The sequence below is a fragment of the Pteronotus mesoamericanus genome, unplaced genomic scaffold (genome assembly GCF_021234165.1).
Source record: "Pteronotus mesoamericanus isolate MK-2021 breed Mesoamerican mustached bat unplaced genomic scaffold, CSHL_Meso_final contig_166, whole genome shotgun sequence".
NCBI lineage: Eukaryota > Metazoa > Chordata > Mammalia > Chiroptera > Mormoopidae > Pteronotus > Pteronotus mesoamericanus.
The window spans coordinates 2,307,305-2,326,520 of NW_026555066.1; the positions used below are offsets into that span (position 1 = coordinate 2,307,305).

General features: G+C 38.3%; 1 pseudogene; it reads left to right on the plus strand.

Moving 5' to 3' along the window:
- Positions 1–9,404: 9,404 nt before the first annotated feature.
- Positions 9,405–19,216, plus strand: part of LOC129064580 (mortality factor 4-like protein 1) — a 72,641-nt pseudogene continuing 62,829 nt past the window's right edge.

Below are 19,216 nucleotides of genomic sequence, written 5' to 3' on the forward strand. Positions count from 1 at the left end.
AACCCATTTTTTATAGTTGTTCAATTACAGTTGTCCCAAATTTTCCCCATTGCTCTCCCCTGCCCCACCCATCCCCCACTCCCACATTCAATCCCCACACTATTGTCTTTATCCATAAGTCATTTATACATGTTCCTTGACTATACCCTTCCTCTTCTTTCCCCTGTTAATTCCCCTTCTCCACCCCTCTGGTCACTGTCAGTTCTTTATTGCAATGTCTCTGATTATATTTTGCTTGCTTGTATTTTCTGTTGATTAGGTTTCACTTATTGGTGAGATCATATGGTATTTGTCTTTCACTGCCTGGCTTATTTCACTTAGCATAATACTTTCCATTTCCATCCATGCTGCCATGAAGCGTAGGCGTTCCTTCTTTCTGTTTAATAGATTTCCATTGGTATAAATTTATTACAGTTTGCTAATCCACTCATTTACTGATGAACACTTAGGCTGTTTCTAGTACTTGGCTATTGTAATTAACGCTGCTATGAACATTGGGGTGCATATGATATTTTGAATTGGTGTTTCAGGATTCTTAGGTTACATTCCCAGCAGTGGGATCACTTGATCAAAAGGTAGTTCCATTTTTAGTTTTTTGAGGATATTCCAAACTGTTTTCCACAGTGGCTGCACCAGTCTCCATTCCCACCAACAGGGCATTAGGGTTCCCATTTCTGCACATCCTCACTATTAGGTAGCCAAGGTGGCTAAGAAAGGACCCAGAGCCCGAAAAGTCCAATTAAGGGCTTTTATTAGAGAGGAGATACTGGGATCAGGCGGGTTGTGTCCCAACAGACTGCAGCCCCAAGGGAAGAGGTAGAGGGGTTTTTAAGGTTGTGGAGTGGACCCCCAGGGGGGCGAGTCACCTTGCTGGTCTGTTCCAGATGTGAGTGTGTAGGCATCTGTAAAACAATAGTGTCCTCTGGTCAGGGATGACTGATTTGGCAACAGAAAGTCCTGGAGATTTATGGGCCTTGTTTCTGGGGAATGCTAGAGAGAGAGGGGAAGGGGCAGTGGGGGTTTAACCAGTTTTCAGCAGGATGCCACCAGCTATGCCTCAATTGCCCCTGATAATAGGGAACCTTGTGATCAGGTACCTAGCAGGTGACTCATACCTATCTTTGTTTCAGGCACAGGTGGTGGCTCAGGTCCTCCAAGTCCCAGTACATTCTAACGTCCCAGGATCTTTTATTTGGAGAAGTGGTCCCCGAATTTTTTCTGTAACTACTTCAATGTTGGCAGGGATAATAGAGTCATCTTTAGTTCATGTCTAGGAATTTAGCCTGGGCCTGTATGGGATTTTGATTTTGCAAGTAGAGGACAGTCCCGACTTGTTTTTTGAGCTGGTCTAATCTCGAAGACACAAACTTTATAAGCAGACTAAATAGACATGGGCCAAATAGGAGTAGAAGAAGTATTGTGAATAAAGGGCCTAAGAAGAGCAATAACTGGATCATATTGGGAAGCCATGAGGTGGGATCCCGGGAGGAGGTTGAGGTTTTGATCTTAGATGCAGACTCAAGAATGCTTTTAATGTTCTGCTGGACTTGTCCTGACTTGTTTATGTATAAACAAGACTCTTATTTAAGATACAGGCATACCCCCCGCCTTTTCTGATGATGTGAGGAGTTCTAGGGCTCTTTGGTTTTGAAGGGCTACTCCTGCTAGAGAGTCTAGCTGTTCCTGAAGGGCAGCTAATGTTTCCCCCATCTTAGTTAGGGTCTCCTCTGTTTCTAGGGATAATTGGTGATGGACACTTAGGAAGGTGCCAAGAGTTGGAGGAAAAGAGTCCCCAAGTGAAATCATTTGGCAGCTACTAAGGAATCTCCAAATCCACACCCCGGGGCTCTCTAGTCCAGGCAGCTAATGGGACTCCCTGCCAAATACCCAGACTTACCAAAGAGTCAGCAGAATGTGAAAGTGGAAAAGCTGGCATTCGTGCTGCCTGTCACCTACCAGACCAAATGAGCAGAGACAGGATTGAATCTTTATGGGCGCTTTATTCAGATGATCAGTGATCTTAGGAGACAGCGGGTTTGTACCCTAACAAATCATCTTAAATTCTATTTTAAACCAATCTTTTTTAGAAGGGGAAGAAAAGTGTAAATAAAGGGTTTGGAATTCAGGGAAAAAGTTAATCAGATAAAAACTGCAGCATTCTTTCATCTGTGTGCGGGGTGATAGGAAGCTCACCATGGAGTATAGTGGCTCAGATACCATCTCGATTGCTTATGGCCTCTTCTGGAGCGCAAAGGTCAATTGCTTGTGGTCTCCTGAAATCAGGGTGGGCTGTACCTTCAGTTCCTGAAACCATAGCTTTTTACAGGCATTAACAACTAAGCTTTTTAACTATTACCTTAAACTAAAATTTTCCAACATTTGAGTTCCCCATCATTCCCCACCATTAGTTTTAAACTATCTTATTTCTATAAGATCAGTTTCACATAGAAGTACTCATTTTGCTGTTGAGCTCATATCTCAGCATTAGACCATCTGGGAGGGGGCTTAGGAATACACTTAATTGCAGATCCACAGAAGGAGGCACATTGTTTGCAACAACAAGCTATGATAAAGCACAAAGCAGTTTTTAGCACAGTTGACAAAAGTTGCACACTCTCCAGCCTGGGCTGCATTAGTGATTTTTAAGGAAAACATTTCCCAGTCCTTTAGAGTTATCACAGGTCCCCAAGTACAAATATCAGAGTAGGTTATTTTCTCATTGATACACTGAAATAAAGTATAATTTTGAAGGTTTTGCATGGGAGTACAAACAGCTATAAGACATGAAGTGAAAGTTTGTTCAACCCAAGTTCCTCCTGCAAGATAAAATTCAGGGATGTTTAGGACATTTTTGCTAAATATACCCAAATATTTTTATCTCATTTGAAAGGAACAAGTTCTCCATAACATGAGGTTGAACAAAAAGTAACACAAAGAACATAAGTCATTGTTTTTAAAAGATGACTTTCAGGTTGTCTTGAGGTTTGGTGGTCTATTGTTCCTCCAGTGCTTTCTTTACTCATCATGTAATGAATCCAAGATTTTGTTTCTGCCAACTTCATCATGGTGGAGGTGGTGATGAGTATGTTCCAAGGATCAGTCCACTTTTCTTTTGGTTGACTTTCTGGAGATGCTGTTGTCCAAGTCTTGAGTAGCACCTTATCTCCAGGCTCAAAGGAATGTAGCCAAACCTGTGGAGGAGCGATCTCTAACACAAGCAAGGTCATTAATTACAGCTAAGGTCTGGCTTAAATGCTGTATATAGTTCTTTACCTTCAGTTCTTGATCTGTATATGTATCTCCCACCCCAATCCTAGCCTGAAATGGTCACCTGTACACAATTTCATAAGGATTCAACTGAATCCCTTTTTGAGGAGCCACCCTTATCCTGAGCAGGGCGAGTTAATACTTGATCCCAATGGAGGTGAGTTTCTTGGCACAGCTTGGTTATATTTTTCTTCAAGGTGTGATTCACCTTCTCTACCTTCCCAGAAGCCTGAGGTCTCCATGACATGTGGACTTTCCACTTGATTCCTAATAGTTTACTAACAATTCTGTGTAGTTTCTGCAACAAAAGCAGGGTCATTATTGATGCTTCTGGGGAGGGAAAAGTGAGGAATTATTTCATTCATTAAGGCTTTCACTACCTCCGAGGATTTCTCAGTTCTACCCTTGGACCCTTCGGATCTGGGTAAAGTTTATTTGCCAGTCCTCAAATGGGCACTGTTCTTGGTATTGTTTCCCTTCTTTCTTTTGATGGGGCTCTGTCTTGGGGTTGTTCTTCTGGCACACAACACATCTAGCAATTACTGTTCATATGGCTTTAGAAATTCCAGCACCTGTGAGCCACAGTTTACTATACGTGGTTAATGAGCCCCTTCCTTAGTGAGTGGCCTCATGAAAATGCTTCATGTCTGGCTCTCTAAATGTTCAGAAAGCAGTATCACTCCTTTCTTATTCTTCCTCCATCCACTATCAGCTCATTCTTCATAAAAACCCCAGCTCTATGTCTACAGTCAAATATTCAGGGTCAAATTGTGACAAGTCTAGAACAGGTATAAACATTCCTTTAGCAGCCTCTTTTGCTGCTCGATTGGCCAGGTTTTTTTCCTCTAGCCACTTCAGTGTCCTTTTTCTGATGCCCTGGGCAGTGCATAACTGCCACCTGTAAAGGTACCTGAACAGCCTCTGCTAATTTAAAAATTCCCACTGATGCTTAATCTCCCTTTTATTGGAGGTTAACAGTTCTTTTTCCTTCCAGAAGGAATCATGTGTGTGCAAAATTAGGAAAGTTTACCTTGAGTCAGTATACACATTCACTCTCTTTGTGGGACGATTCCAGTGCCTTTGTCAATGCAATCAGTTCAGCTTTCTGAGCAGAGATTCCCAGCAGCAAGGCCTTGACCTCTACTATTCCTTCAAGAGTCACAACTGCATACTGAGCCTATTTCTTTGTCCATATAACTGCTTCCATCTGGCTATAGACTCCAGTCTGCCTTTTCTAGAGGATGGTCCTGTAAATCAATTCTCCTAGAATACACTTCATCAATTATCTCAGCACAATCATGTATTTGCGCAGCCGAGTCAGGCTCCAGGAGAAGAGAGGCAGCTTTAACTTACAGTTTTGAGGGAGATGTTGGGATTGTTGAGAAGAATGGCTTGGTACCTGCCCATTTTTCCAGCAGTGAGCCACAAGTTCCCCTTTTGCACCGGCAGGATCAACACTTGTTGGGGTGCATAAATGCTGATAGGCTGACCCAAGGAAAATTTTCAGCTTCCTGTAAGAGCTCACAGGTGGCTACCACAGCTCTCAAGCAGGCTGCCTACCCCTGGAGTGTGATCTAATTTAGTTGACAAGTATGTGGTGGGTTGCAGAATTTCACTAAACACTTGGCTGAGAACACCTGGGCCAGTGCCCTGCCTTTCATGACCATATAACTGAGAGTTTTTGTAGGTTTGGAAGCCCCAAGGCTGGTGTAGAAGCCAGGTGTGCCTTCAGGGACTCAAAATCCTGGGTGCGCTCCTTCGTCCATTCTAAAGGGATATATGCTCTGGTCCTTTCAGAGTTTTTACAATTTAAAAGATCTGATGTAGTAAACAGAGTACATAGCCATTAATGTCCAGCAGGCTGGCCCTCTGGCCCTACTCCCACTGAAGCTTTCGCAGAGGGTACTGCCCTGCCCTGATAAGGGCTTGTCTTCCACCAAATATGGTCCCCTGACAGGTTCAAGATGGTGAGACCAATTCAGGCTAACTTTTCCCAGTTCCCTCAGCCAAGTAAGAAGGAAGATCCCCCAGGGCTGGAGGGGCTGTGGGAACCCTGACCATGCTCACAGCAGCCATATTTAGATCTTCCTGGTCCCTCTCTCCTGAGCTTCTACTATCTTTCACAGGCAAATTCCCTTTTCTCTGGACTATTAACTTGTTTCCTTTTAATCCTGCATCCTGATTATGTAAACTCATGAAAGTTTTTAGGTAAGGCATTTTGTCCCACTTCCCTGATCTTTGAAAAAACAACTCTAGTTACAGTGCATGTGCCTTATACTGGGAATTGAACCAGCAACCCTTTGGTTTGCAGGCCAGTACTCAATCCACTGAGCCACACCAGCTAGAGCTGATAATGGGTTAATTTTCAATATACATATAAAGAACTTATACAATTCAACACAAAGAAGACAAACACCCAATTAAGAAATGGACAAAGGATCTCAGTAGACACTTCTGCAAAGAGTACATACAGATGGCCAAAAAATAAATGAAAAAATGCTCAACGTCACTAATCATCAGAGAGATGCAAATTAAAACCACAATTAGATACCTCATACCTGTCAGAATGGCTATCATCAATAAATCAACAAACAAGGGCTGGCAAGGATGTGTAGAAAAGAGAACTCTTCAGTTCCATCCATGCTGTCGCAAAGTTTAGTACTTCTTTTTTTCTTTCTGCTGCGTAGTATTCCATTGTGTATATGTACCATAATTTTTTTGATCCAATCATCTACTGATGGGCATTTAGGTTGCTTCCAACACTTGGCTATTGTAAATTGTGCTGCTATGAACTGGAGAGCATCATGCTAAGCGAAATAAGCCAGGGGGCGAAAGACAAATACCATATGATCTCACCTATAAGCGGAACCTAACCAACAATGCAAAGAAGCAAGGAAAATATGACCAGCAACACTGAAAGGAAAAGAAATCAACAGAGACAAGAGGGAAGGGGGGGCAGGGAAAGGGAAGGGAAGGGGAAAGTCAAGGAACATATAGCAAGGACTCATGGACAAAACCAAAGGGGAAGAGCTGAGGGAGGGAAGGTGGGAGGGGGCAAGGGAAAGAGGTGGGGGGAAGGCAGAGACAAATGTATTTAAAAAGTAAATAAATTAATTAAAAAAATTCAAATTAAAAAAAAAAAAAGAGAGAACTCTTGTGCACTGTTGGTAGGAAGGGAGATTGGTGCAGCCACTCTGGAAAGCAGTATGTAGGTAACCTCAAAAAATTAAAAATGGAACTGTCTTATGACTCAGCTGTTCTACATTTGGGAAATAACAAAAAAACCTGAAATACTAATTTGAAAGAATATATGCACCCCTGTATTTATAGCAGCATTATTTACAAGAGCCAAGGTCTGGAAACAGCCCAAGTGCCCATCAGTAGATGAGTAGATTTTAAAAAAGTGGTACATTTACACAATGGAATACTATTCAGTCATTAAAAAGAAGTAAATCTTACTTTTTGCAACAACATGAAAGGACCTGGATATTATTATGCTAAGTGAAACAAGCCAATCAAGAAAGACATATCCTAAATAATCTCACTTACATGTGGAATCTAACAAACAAAATAAACTGATGAACAAAACAGAAAGAGAAGCATGGATACATGGAATAGACTGACAGATGTCAGAGGGGAGAAGGATTGTAGAACCAGATGAAAGAAGGTGAGGAATTAAGCAAAACGCACGCGCGCACACACACACACAGAGAGAGAGAGAGAGAGAGAGAGAGAGAGAGAGAGAGAGAGAGAGAGAGAGATAACAGTGTGGTGATAGCCAGAGGAAAAGAAGGTTGAACGGGTAGGTGGAAGTGGGCAAATGGGGAAATTGTGACAGTAAGAGACTTTGCTTGGGGTTCTGGGGACACTGTGTAGTGTGGAGAAGATTTTTCTTGAGTTGTACACTTGAAACCTGTATGGTTTTATGGACCAATGTCACCCCAATAAATTCAATTAAAAATAAATTTTAAAAATACTAAAAGACATGCAAAAATACATATAGAAGAAAACTTCCTCAACATGATAAAATAATTATTTGAAAACCCACAAGTATGGTGGGTTTTCATAGTTACTTCAACTATGATGTTGAAGTAACTGTGATGTTGAAGTAACATCGTAGTCAGTAGTAAAGCCTGCAATCCAAACCCAAATCATAAACAAAATAAAGATGCCTGATTTATTTACTTCAATTACATATAATAATGGAACATCTAAACAGAGCCATTAAACAAGTAAAAGAAATAAAATATCCAAATTCAAAATGAAGAAGTAAAACTCTATTCAGTGAAGATAAGATTTAACATAAAGAGGCCTGAATAATGCACAAAACACTATTAGCATTAATAAATGAATTAAGAAAAGTTGCGGGATACAAGATGTATACTCAAATCACTTGTCTTTTTATATACCAGCAATGAACTATTCAAAAATAAAATTAAGAAAATTATTTTTACAAACATATCAAAAAAGAATAAAATATTTAAGAATAAATTTAACCAAGGAGGTGTAAGACTTCTACACTGTAAAAAACAAAACATCATTTGAAAAAATTAGACACAAACAAATGGAAAACCTTCCATGCTTATGGATTATAATATTTAATATTGTTAAGATGTCAATACTACCCATAGTGATCTTCAAATTTAATGTAATACCTATTAAAATCCCAAAAACATTTGCATAAATAGAAAACCCATCCTAAAATTTATATGGAAACTCAAGGGAACTCACATAGCCAGAACAATCTTGAAAAACTACAAAGCTGGAGGTCTAACACATATTAATTTTAAAACTTACTAAAAAGCCACTGTAATTTAAAAAAAACTGTGGTACTGGCACAAAAGATTCTTATACAGACCAGCATAATATAATAAAAATGACACATATAGATATTACTCATAAGGTAAAATAATTTCAACATGGGTTCCATGAACATTTAAAGGGGAAAATAGTCTCTTCAAAACATGCTGTAGGGAAAACTGTATATCCAAATGCAAAAAAAAAAAAAATTCAACTCTTACTTTACACCACAGGAAAAATTTAACTCAAAATAGATAAAATATTTTAACATAACATATATAACTATAAAACTCATAAGAAAACAGTAAAAAAGCTTCATGACATTGAACATGGCAATGATTTACTGTATATAACAAAAACATGAAACAAAAAATATAGATAAATTGGACTTCAAAATTTAATAATCCTTTGTGCAACAAAGTACACTATCAACAAAGTGAAGAGGCAACCTGTGGAATGGAAAAATATTTGCAAATCATATATCTGACATGGGATTAATATCCATACTATATAAAGAATGCTTACAGCTGAGCAACAATAAAACAATCTGATAAAAATTAGAGCACCAAATTACACCATACAGCAAAATAAACTCAAGATAGATAAAAGGCTTAAATGTAAGTCATGACACCAGAAAAGTTCTGGAGGAAACCATAGGAAGAAAATTTTCACATATCCCATACAGCAGTATTTTTGCTGAAATAACTCCTTGGGCAAGGGATATAAATTAAAGAATAAAAAATGGTACTACATCAAATTAAAAAGCTTTTGCATAGCTAAAGAAAAATCAGGAAAATGAAAAGGGAACCAATCGAATGGGAAAACATACTTGCCAAACAATACCCCGGACAAGGGGTTGATCTCTAAAATATATGAAGAACTCACATGACTACACCAGGAAGACAAACAATCCAATTAAGAAATGGGCAAATCACCCGAACAGACACTTCTCCGTGGAGGACATACAAAGGGCCCATAGACATATGAAAGAAACCTTAGTATCACTAGCCATCAGAGAGATGCAAATTAAAACTACAATGAGATACCACTTCACATCAGGTCAGAATGGTCATCATTAACAAATCAACAAACAAAAGTGCTGGTGAGTGTTAGAAACTAGAAGGGACCACTTTCTTAGCCACCTTGGCTACCTAATATTTTGGTGCCGAAACCCGGGACATGTCCTCCAGCCTCCTAAGACTAGTGACTATGGGAGCAATGGGCAGCAGAAGCTTGACCGAAGCTAACCTCCTAACCCTGTCTGTCTGAGATGTAGAGGTCCAGGAGCCAGACCTAGGGAGACCCACTTACCCGCTTGCCTACACATGGCATCCGCAATGGCGGACCTTCAAAGTGGTAAGGAAATCTGACTCTACATCCTAGTTCCTCCCTTCACTGCAGTTGCAGGAAGCCCTAGCACTGGGCAGGGAGGCAACGATCACCGGGTCTAGGACCCTGGAAAGGTCTGGGGTCAGGGGACGCCCTCACCCCTTGCCCTTTCATCACAGGAGTTGGTGAAAGTCCACTTGACCAAGGATACTCCTCCGGTAGCCTCTCTCCTTGGCATTAGTCATTTTCCTTACCCACCAGGCCACAGAGAATGGGAGCCTCTCTATCTCGTCCTCTGGGAGACACCCTGTGTTGCAGGCTCTCTAGGCTGGACAGGTCCACTTGGGGCTCGGGTAGATGGAAGAAGATGCATAGAGCCCTGGGGATGCTTGACATGCCTTTATTCGGGAGAGTCACACAAGCACAAGCCCAGTCTGGGGGAAATCACACAGGCCACAAAGCCTTTGTCCGCGCCGCACACAGGCCACGAGCTCATGTGGAGGGTGTCACACAGGCCCTAAAGCCCATGTCCAAGTTGGCGCCCCAACTCCCCACCCCGTCCAAAGCTCCTACCCCTTTTATACTGGCCCTAAACAAAGCAGGGCATTCAGGCCAGAAGGTGAAGTAACTATCACAAGCTGCACATGCGGTCCTACTCAAGGCTACAGGGGAGTTTATTGCACCCAGGGCTCAAGGCCCTGGGACTTGGGCAAAAGCCCGTGGGAACACTGCTTTATCAGACTCCTCCAAGGTTGTGAGGAGTTGCTCCCTCAGTTACACATGCCTCTAGGTGAGGGAGCCAGACCGCCTCCAGGTGCCCTACACACCCCCCTGGGGTGCCTTGTCTGTAATCTCAAATGGCTGGATCTTGCATCTGAGATCCATTCCAAAAGGCTTTTTCGTGCAATTCTGTCTGGCCGCAATAAATTAGACAATGGTTCTGTCTGGCCTGTAAACAGATCCTTTGACCCAAAAATTCTCACTGACCTTCACAACTTTTGTCAGCACAATAGGCAAGTGGTGTGAATGAGATACCCTACCTAGATTCAGGCATTTTTTTGACCTGTGCAGGCGCTCCTCCCTTTGTCAATCCTCCTCCATTTACCAAGTCCTTCACCTCCAATCTCCTCTACTTCGGTCATTTTTTACTGTTTGGCTTCTGTATTGTATAATCTAGACTTGGGAGAGTGGTGGCCACTGAATGGGTCCTTAAATTATTGTATTATACAGTATATTTCCCTATCTCCCTCTTTCCCTCTCTAAAAATAAATGAATAAAATCTTTTTTTAAAGAAAATTATTCCACTATTAGATAATACCATTGGAAAATAAATTCTACCATTCAGTGTGTTCCATTTTCATTTTGTTAATAGTTTTTTTAACTTTTTTTTTTTTGCTCTCAGTTTTCATTAGTGTTTTTGTATTTATTATTTTTTAAAGATATTTTTATTTATTTTCAGAGAGGGGAAAGGATGGGGAAAGAGGTAGAGAAACATCAATGTATAGTTACATTTTGCATGCCCCTTTCTGGGGACCTGGCCTGCAACCCAGGCATGTGCCCTGACTGGGAATCGAACTGGTGATCGTTTTGTTCACAGGCTGGGCTCAATTCACTGAGCCACACCAGCGAAGGCTGTTAATAGTTTCTTTTGCTGTGCAAAACTTTTTAGTTTGGTATAGTTCCTTTTGTTTATTTTTTCCTTTGTTTCCCTTGCATATTTTTGTAATGACAGAATCTTAAATTTTATCAAATGCTTATTTTGCAACAATTGAGATGGCCATGTTTTTTTCCCATTATTGATCTATTACTGTGGTTCATTACATTGATTTATTTAAACCATCATTGCATTCTGGGGAGAAATAGTACCAGTTGGTGTTGATCTGCAATTATTTTGGTATAATTCTAAATTTGGTTTGATAGTATTTTGTTAAGTAACTACTCATTAATATTCATAAGTTGTATTCTGTAAGTCTTTTTTTTCTTCTGATGTTTATTTGGCTTTGTTATTAGAGTAATGCTGTCCTCATAGAATGATTTAGGAAGAGTTTTCTATTTTTTGGAAGAATTTGAGAAGAAAGAATTAATATAAATTATTTAAATTTTTGGTATAATTTACATAAGAAGCCATTTGTCCCTGAGCTTTTCTTTGTTTGGAAGTTTTTGACTAATGACTCAGTCTCTTATTAGACATTTGTTCACATTTGCTATTTATTTAGTCAACTGCGGTACTTTTTGTGTTTTAAGAAATATGTCTGTTCATCTATCGTATTTAATATAATGATGTACAATTTTATAATATTTTTCATAAACCTCTAGTTCTTTAAGTTGTATAGTTATGTTCCTACAGTCATTTGTGATTTCAGTAATTTCAGTCTTCTCTGATTTTTCCATGGTTAATATAGGCAAAGCTTTGTCAATTTTTTTGATCTTTTGAAAAACCAAGTGTTCATTTTGTTGTTTCTGTCTACCATTTTTCTAAAATTCATTTCATTTATTTCCACACTAATTTTCTTTCATGCTGATAATTTTGGTTTTAGCTTGCTCCTCTTTTCCTAGTATTTTAAGGTATAACTTCAGTTATTTACTTAGAACATTTTTTCTGTTTCAGTGTGGGAATTACAGCTGTAAAGTTTCCTCTCAGCACTGGTTTTCCTGCATTCCAGAAATTTTTGTTGTTTTGTTACTTTATTTTCATTCAACTTAAAGTATTTCAAATTACCCCGTTTATTTTTTATTTAATCCATTTGTTGTTTAGAGTGTTTTCTTCTGTTAAAGATTTCTAGTTTCATTTCATTGGAGTTAGAAAAGGTACTTTGTATGAATCATTTTTTAAAAAATTTATGAAAACCCTTTGCGCCAAGGCATTCTTGGAGAATGCCTTGAAAAAGTTTTGTTTTCCCCTGTATTTGGGTGTAATGTTCATTATGCTTGGATTGTTTGTGATGTTAAGTCCTCTGTTTCTGAATGATTATCTCTCTAGTTGTTTTATTCATTATTATAAATGGATTATTTAAGTCCCCAACTATTATTTTAGGATAGCTATTTCTATCTTCAATTCTGTCAATGTGTGCTTTATATATAAATTTGGGCTTCTGATGTTTGCTCTAATATATATTTATAATTGTTATATATTTTTGGTAAGTTGACACTTTAGTCAATATATAATGTACTTTGCCTCTTGTGACAATTTTTTACTTCAAGTCCATTTTGTATATTAGTATAGACCCTCAAGCTTCTTGTGCTTACTATTTACGTGGACTATATATTCCTAACTTTTCCTTTGAACCTATTTGTGTCCTTAACTTTAAAGCGAGCTTTTGGTAGCCCTCACCAGTGTGGCTTAGTTGGTTGGACGTCATCCTGCAAAGCAAAATGTTGCCAGTTCGATTCCTGGTCATGGCACATGCCTGGGTGGCAGGTTTGGTCCAGGAAGGGGTGCATGTGAGAGGCAACCGATCGATGTTTCTCTCTCACAATGTTTCTCTCCTCTTTCTCACTTCCTTCCCCTCTAAAAATAAATAAATAAAATCTTCAAAAAAAGGTGAGTCTCTTGAAGATAGCATATAGTTTACTCATGTTTGTCTAATTCCACTTTGCTAATCTATTCCTTTTGAGTGGATGGAATAGTCCATTGACATTTATTGTAATTACTGACAATTAAAAAGTCTGCCATTTGCTATTTGTTTTCTTTATGTCTCAGGTTTTTTGACCCTTATTTTTTCAATTCCTACCTTCTGTTGTGATTAGTTGAATTTTAGTGCTGGTGCGTTTTTATTTTTTTCTTATTTCCTTTGTCTATTTTTTAGGTATCTTCTTTGTGATTATCATAAGGATTACATATGCTAAAGTTGTAACTGCCTAACTTCAGTTGATAACAACTTAACTGTAATCAAATAATTGTTTTACAACTCATCTTCTTCTGTTAATGTCACAAATTGCAGCTTTATTATATATTGCTTGCCAAATAACATTGATTTATAATTAGTTTTTATGCATTTGTCTTTTAAATCTTGTCAGAAATAAAATGAAGTTACAGATCAAGGTTTAATAATACTTGCTTATATATTTGCTTATTTCCTTACCTTTACTAGACATCTTTATACAGCATTGAATTACTGTCTAGCATTCTTTTATTTCAATCTGAATTAATTCCTTTAGCATTTCTTATAGAGCAAGTCTTGTCATAATTAAATCCCTTAAATTTTGTTTTTCTGGGAATGTCTTAATATTGCCAGATATAGAATTCTCAGTTTAAAAAGCTTTGTTTTTGATTTTCAGTACTTTAAATATATCATCCCATTGCCTTCTCACCTCCAATACTCCTGATGGGAATTCAACTTATAATTATATCAAGGATTCCCTGAATGTGACAGTTTGCTTATTTTGTGCTGCTTTCAAGATTCTCTTTGTCTTTCAATAATTAGATTTTAATATTTCAGTTTGTGTCTTTGGCTTTATCCTACTTGGAGTTCATTTAGCTTTTTGGATTTGTATATGCATATATTTCATCCAATTTGGAATGTTTTCAACCAACATTAATTGACCTAATTTTTCTGCCACTTTCTCTCTTCTCTTTTTGAGACTTATAATTAATATTACAGGTCCATTAGTTGGTGTGCCATAAATCCCCTATGTTTTATTTACTTTTCTTCAACCTTTGTTTTCTTTCTGCTTCTCAGACTTGATAGTTTAATTTATTTATCTTCCAGTTTATGGATTCTTTCTACTCAAATCAGAAAGAACATTTCTAGTGAAATTTTTATTTTAGTTATTGTATTTTTTCAGCTTGATAATTTCTGTTTGGTTCTTTGTATAATTTTAATCTCTTTGTTGATATTTTCATTGTATTCAAATATCATTTTTCTGACCTGTTTGGTTCTTTGTCCGCTTTTTTCCCATGGCTTTTTGAGCATATTTAAGACAGTTACTAAAAATTTTTTTTCAATTAAGTCTAATGGCTAGACTTCCTCAAGGAAGTGTCTTGTCTCATTCCTTTCTATGAGCCATCTTTTTCAGGTTTTTTGTATGTCTTTGATGTTTCATGTAAATTGGACATTTGATTATTATAATTTGGTAACTCTAGTAATCAGATTCTTCCTATTTTCATGATTTGCTGTTTATTGATTAATTGATTACTAGAATGAGTGATAAAAGCTGTAGTACTCTTTTCTGATACCTTTTAAAACTCATTTTGCAAAAATCATTTCTTGTTGGTTGTGTTCACTAGAGTGTCACTTACTTTAAGTCATGTTCAGCTAACATTTTCACAAAGATTTTCACATTTTCCAGAATCTGAAACACATAACCAAACAAAAAATACTAAAAAATAAGAGAGGAGACTTTAGTTTTTTTGCAGACTGGCTCTGTACTAGTGCAATTCTCCATTGACTATTGAAACTTGAACTGAGCCCAGGAATTATCATGAGGTGAAAGCTTAAGGCCTTCTAAGCACTTTTGTCAGTGTTCCTTCTTCCTACATATGTGTTTGGCTTTCTAAATTCTTTCATAAAGTTTGTATTCTCTGCCATTTGTGGCCACCAAAGTCTGTGTTTTATTGGCTTAGTTGTCAGTGTTTTGTTAAGTCTTCTTAAATATGTGGAGCTAAAAAGAAAATAAAACAATAAAGACAAAAGAAACAATAAAGATAAATAAAAGAAAAAGGAAATATATTCTCTCATCCTTTGCAGATTGGGTGTGTGTTTGGGGGTATTCCTTTAACACTTACCCTGTCCATTTAAAATTTTGAATTAGTCTTCACATCAGTCATGACTAGAGCATAAAGTTAGCTAGAGGTGAAAGAAGACAATTCCTCATGTCTTTCCAGAACATGCATGCAGCCTTGGGCATGTGTATGACTTAATGATTCCCCAGTATACAGAGGAGCTTTTAAAACCCCTTACTTCTCCACATATGTTCTTTCCCAACCTTTTTCTCCCAGGCCTTTGATTGCTGTAGTGCTTCTTGTTACTTTGATCCTAAGTTTTACTCTGTGCAGCCAATATTTTTGCCTTTAAAAACTTTCAACAAATTCCACTTTAGAAGGTGCCTCAGCCCTTAGAGTGAAATAAAACAAAGCAAGCTCTACCACTGTTCTTTCCAACAGACAGGCCAAAACAGCGACCACAATTATTTGAGAATAATGTTTGATTACTTTATTTGTCAGTAGCAACTTGCACCAGAAGCGCAGTCTGCTAACTCAATAGGCACTACCCATCTGAGGTTGAAGTATGGCTAGAAGGCAACTTAAAATACCATAGTGCTCACTTACGACAATGCAGCCAGTTTTGTCTTTACTAAGCTTTCTCCTGGTGGTTGTAAATTTTTGGCTCTATCCAAGAATTCTGAAAACGTTGATTTTGACAGTTTTTTTTTTCAGTTTATTGACATTTTGATACTCTGTTTTTTGGAAAACATCACCTCCCTTAAATTCACTGCCTTTTACAGATTTAATTATTGGTAAAGTCTTCCTCAGGTTAAGCTTAAGTAGGTTTTATAGATACCCATAGTGTATCCCAGTTCTGCTATTTAGGTAATATAAAATAAATCTTATTTCTTTTCCTTTGGCTGGCAGTCCTTCTGTTACATAAAATTTGGAATTCTGCCCATGCAAAAATATCCTTGTAGGCTTGGCAGATCCCACTCCCTTTTACTGTAGCTCCTAATGCTGTGGTTTCAAATATATTTCTATCCTATTTGCTCTCTTCTCATTTTACCTAGGTATGACATCTAAAAAAAAAAACAACACAACAATATACCAGCTGTGGCTGACAAGCAGAAGGGGACCTTCCACAATTTTTATGGAGTAACTTAAGATCACATTCATTCTTTTGGCAGCAACATTACACTGTTGGCTTACATTAAACTGAATAAACTAAACCCCTCTGTGTGCTTCACACATGTTAAATTTGGTCCCACTCCTATTGTCTATCAGCCCAAATGTCACTAAACTGGTTTCATCTGAATTTCTTTGTATAAAAAACAGAGAGACTTCTGGTCAAGATGGAGGTGTAGGTAAACATGCTTTGCCTCCTTGCACAACTACAGGAAAAATTACAACTAGACTACAAAATCACAAATATCACCTAGATCCATCAGACAATTGAGCAGTATGGAAGTCTGATAACCAAAGACTTAAAGAAGCCACATATATCCAGACAGGAAAGAGGGTCAGAAACCTGGAGATATGGAGAGAGGCCCAGTGAAGTAGAGAGATAGAGTGGCACAGAGAGGCGGTGGAATGGACAGCTCTACATTCCAGTGTGGTGGATAAAAATCAGGAGGGATACCTCAAGCCCCAGACCAGACCACACAGCCCAGGCTTCCAGTGCCAGGAAATAAGTCCCCATAACTTCTGGCTGTAAAAACCAGTGCAGGTTGGAACAGCAGAAGAAAATACATGATTGTCAGGAGATTCCTCTTAAAGGGCTTACACAGGCGAAGGTCTTAGGACTTACACAGACCCACCCTCTCTGGGATTTAACACCAGCACAACAGCTGGAAGGGCACAAATGGCATACAGAGAGAAAGTGAAGTGACTGCAACAGGGTTAGTGCAGGGAGACAGCTTCCTTCTGGGAATATCTCCAGAGGCCAGGCAGCAGCATTGTCTCCTCTACAGCCCTCCCCCACACAGAGCCGCAAAGCAGTGAAATGGGTTGCCCTGCCCTCGTGATGACCTAAGGCTCCGCCCCATACAATTTACAGGTGTGCTTTTCTACAATAGACAACACTACTAAGACAAGCAGTCAAAGGAGCGCTACCTAATACACAGAAACAAACACAGGGAAGATACCACATAGAGGATATAAGCAAAATATGGCCCAAATGAAAGAATGAAACTCCAGAAAAAGAACTAAATGAAATGGAGATAAGCAACCTATCAGATGCGGGGTTCAAAACACTGGCTATCAGGATGCTCAAAGAACAGATTGGCATGGCAAGAGCTTAAAAAATACCCAGACAGAAATGAAGGTTGCATTAAGTGAAATAAAAATCTGGAGGGAACCAACAGTGGAGGGGATGAAGCTGAGAATCAAATCAACCATTTAGAACATAAAGAAGGAAAAGCATTCAATCAGAACAGCAAGAAGAAAAAAGAACTCAAAAGAAAAAGAAAAAAAAAACAAGGATACACTAGGGAGCCTCTGGGACATCTCCAAATGTACCAATATCCAAACCATAGAGGTGCCAGAAGGAGAAGACGAAGAACAAGAAATTGAAAACTTACTTGAAATAATAATGAAAGATAACTTCCTTACTTTGGAGAAGGAAATAGACATACAAGTTCAGGAAGCACAGAGAGTCCCAAACAGGTTGGATCCAAAGAAGACCACACCAAGACACATCATAATTAAAATGCAAAAGGTTAAAGATAAAGACAGAATCTTAAAAGCAGCAAGAGAAAAAGCAGAGATTTACCTACAAAGGAGTTCCTATAAGACTGTCAGCTGATTTCTCAAAAGATACTTTGCAGGCTAATAGAGACTAGTAAGAAATATTCAAAGTGATGAAAAGCAAGAACCTACAACCTAGATGATGCTATCCAGCAAAGCTATCATTTAGAATGGAAGGGTAAAGTGCTTCCCAGACAAGGTAAAATGAAAGGAGTTCACCATCCCCAAGCTATTATTATATGAAATGTTAAAGGGAACTATATAAGAAAAAGATCAAAACAATGAATATTAAAATGGCAACAAATTCACAACTATCATCAACTGAATCTAAAAAACAAACTAAGCAAACAAGCAGAACAGGAACAGAATCATAGATGTGGATATCATTTGAAGGATTATCAGCTGGGAGGAGGAAGGAGGAAATGGGGGAAAATGTGCAGGGTTTAACAAGTACAAATTGGTAGGAACAAAATAGACATGGGGATGTTAAGAACAGTGTAGGAAATGGAGTAGTCAAAGAACTTAATAGGCATGACTCATGACATGAACTAATTGGGAATTGCTGGAGGAAATGGGGATAAAGTGTGGAGGAAAAAGGGGTAAAAATTGGGACAACTGTAATAGCATAATCAAAATATATTTTTTTAAAAAAGTGAGGATAATACTCAAAGTTTCATCACTAGCAATATGAAAATATTTTGAGCATGTGCAAAGTTATTATTATTCCCCTCTTTTTTACCCCTACCTATTTTTTTGGTACTTTAAAAACACTAATAAATAGGAACAACCCTCAAATACTCTTATTTTATTGGTATGGTTTGTGGCCTATGCATTATGTTTTAAAAATTTGCAAGTGATTCTAACGTACAGCCAAAATTGAGATCCATTGCCTCTGAGGTAGAGAGAAATTGAAAATCAAAAGTTAGCTAGCATTTACTATACTCCAATGAATTAGACTTCCAACCACACTATGAAAGTAAATACAGTTCATTATTCTCATCCATATTTTATACTTTGGAAAGACATAGCTCAAAAGGCTAAGAAATTTGTCTATGTAAATTACACAGCAGGTAAGTCTCAGGGCCCAGAATCAAGTCCAGGGAGCCTAATTCTGGAGCCCAAGAGAGTAACCACTCCTCTAGGGCTTCTCCAGCTGAGCTCCAGTTTGATTTCTGTCTTTGATGCTCTAGTTTGTGTAATTCTCTGTTGAGTTAGGGGCCTAATAGCTATTGCGCATTCATCAGATGAGGCTTGATAGAGTCTCTAAAATGCCCATAACCATTGGGTAATCATCCAGGCAGTTAAGCAGGGAGAACAGTCTCAAGAGGTCAATGAATAGCAGTAAAGGGTACAAATAGGGCTGGGCAACAGAGAAAACATTTAAAAATACTCTATCAGCCATGGCTTGTATGGTTCAGTGGATTGAGT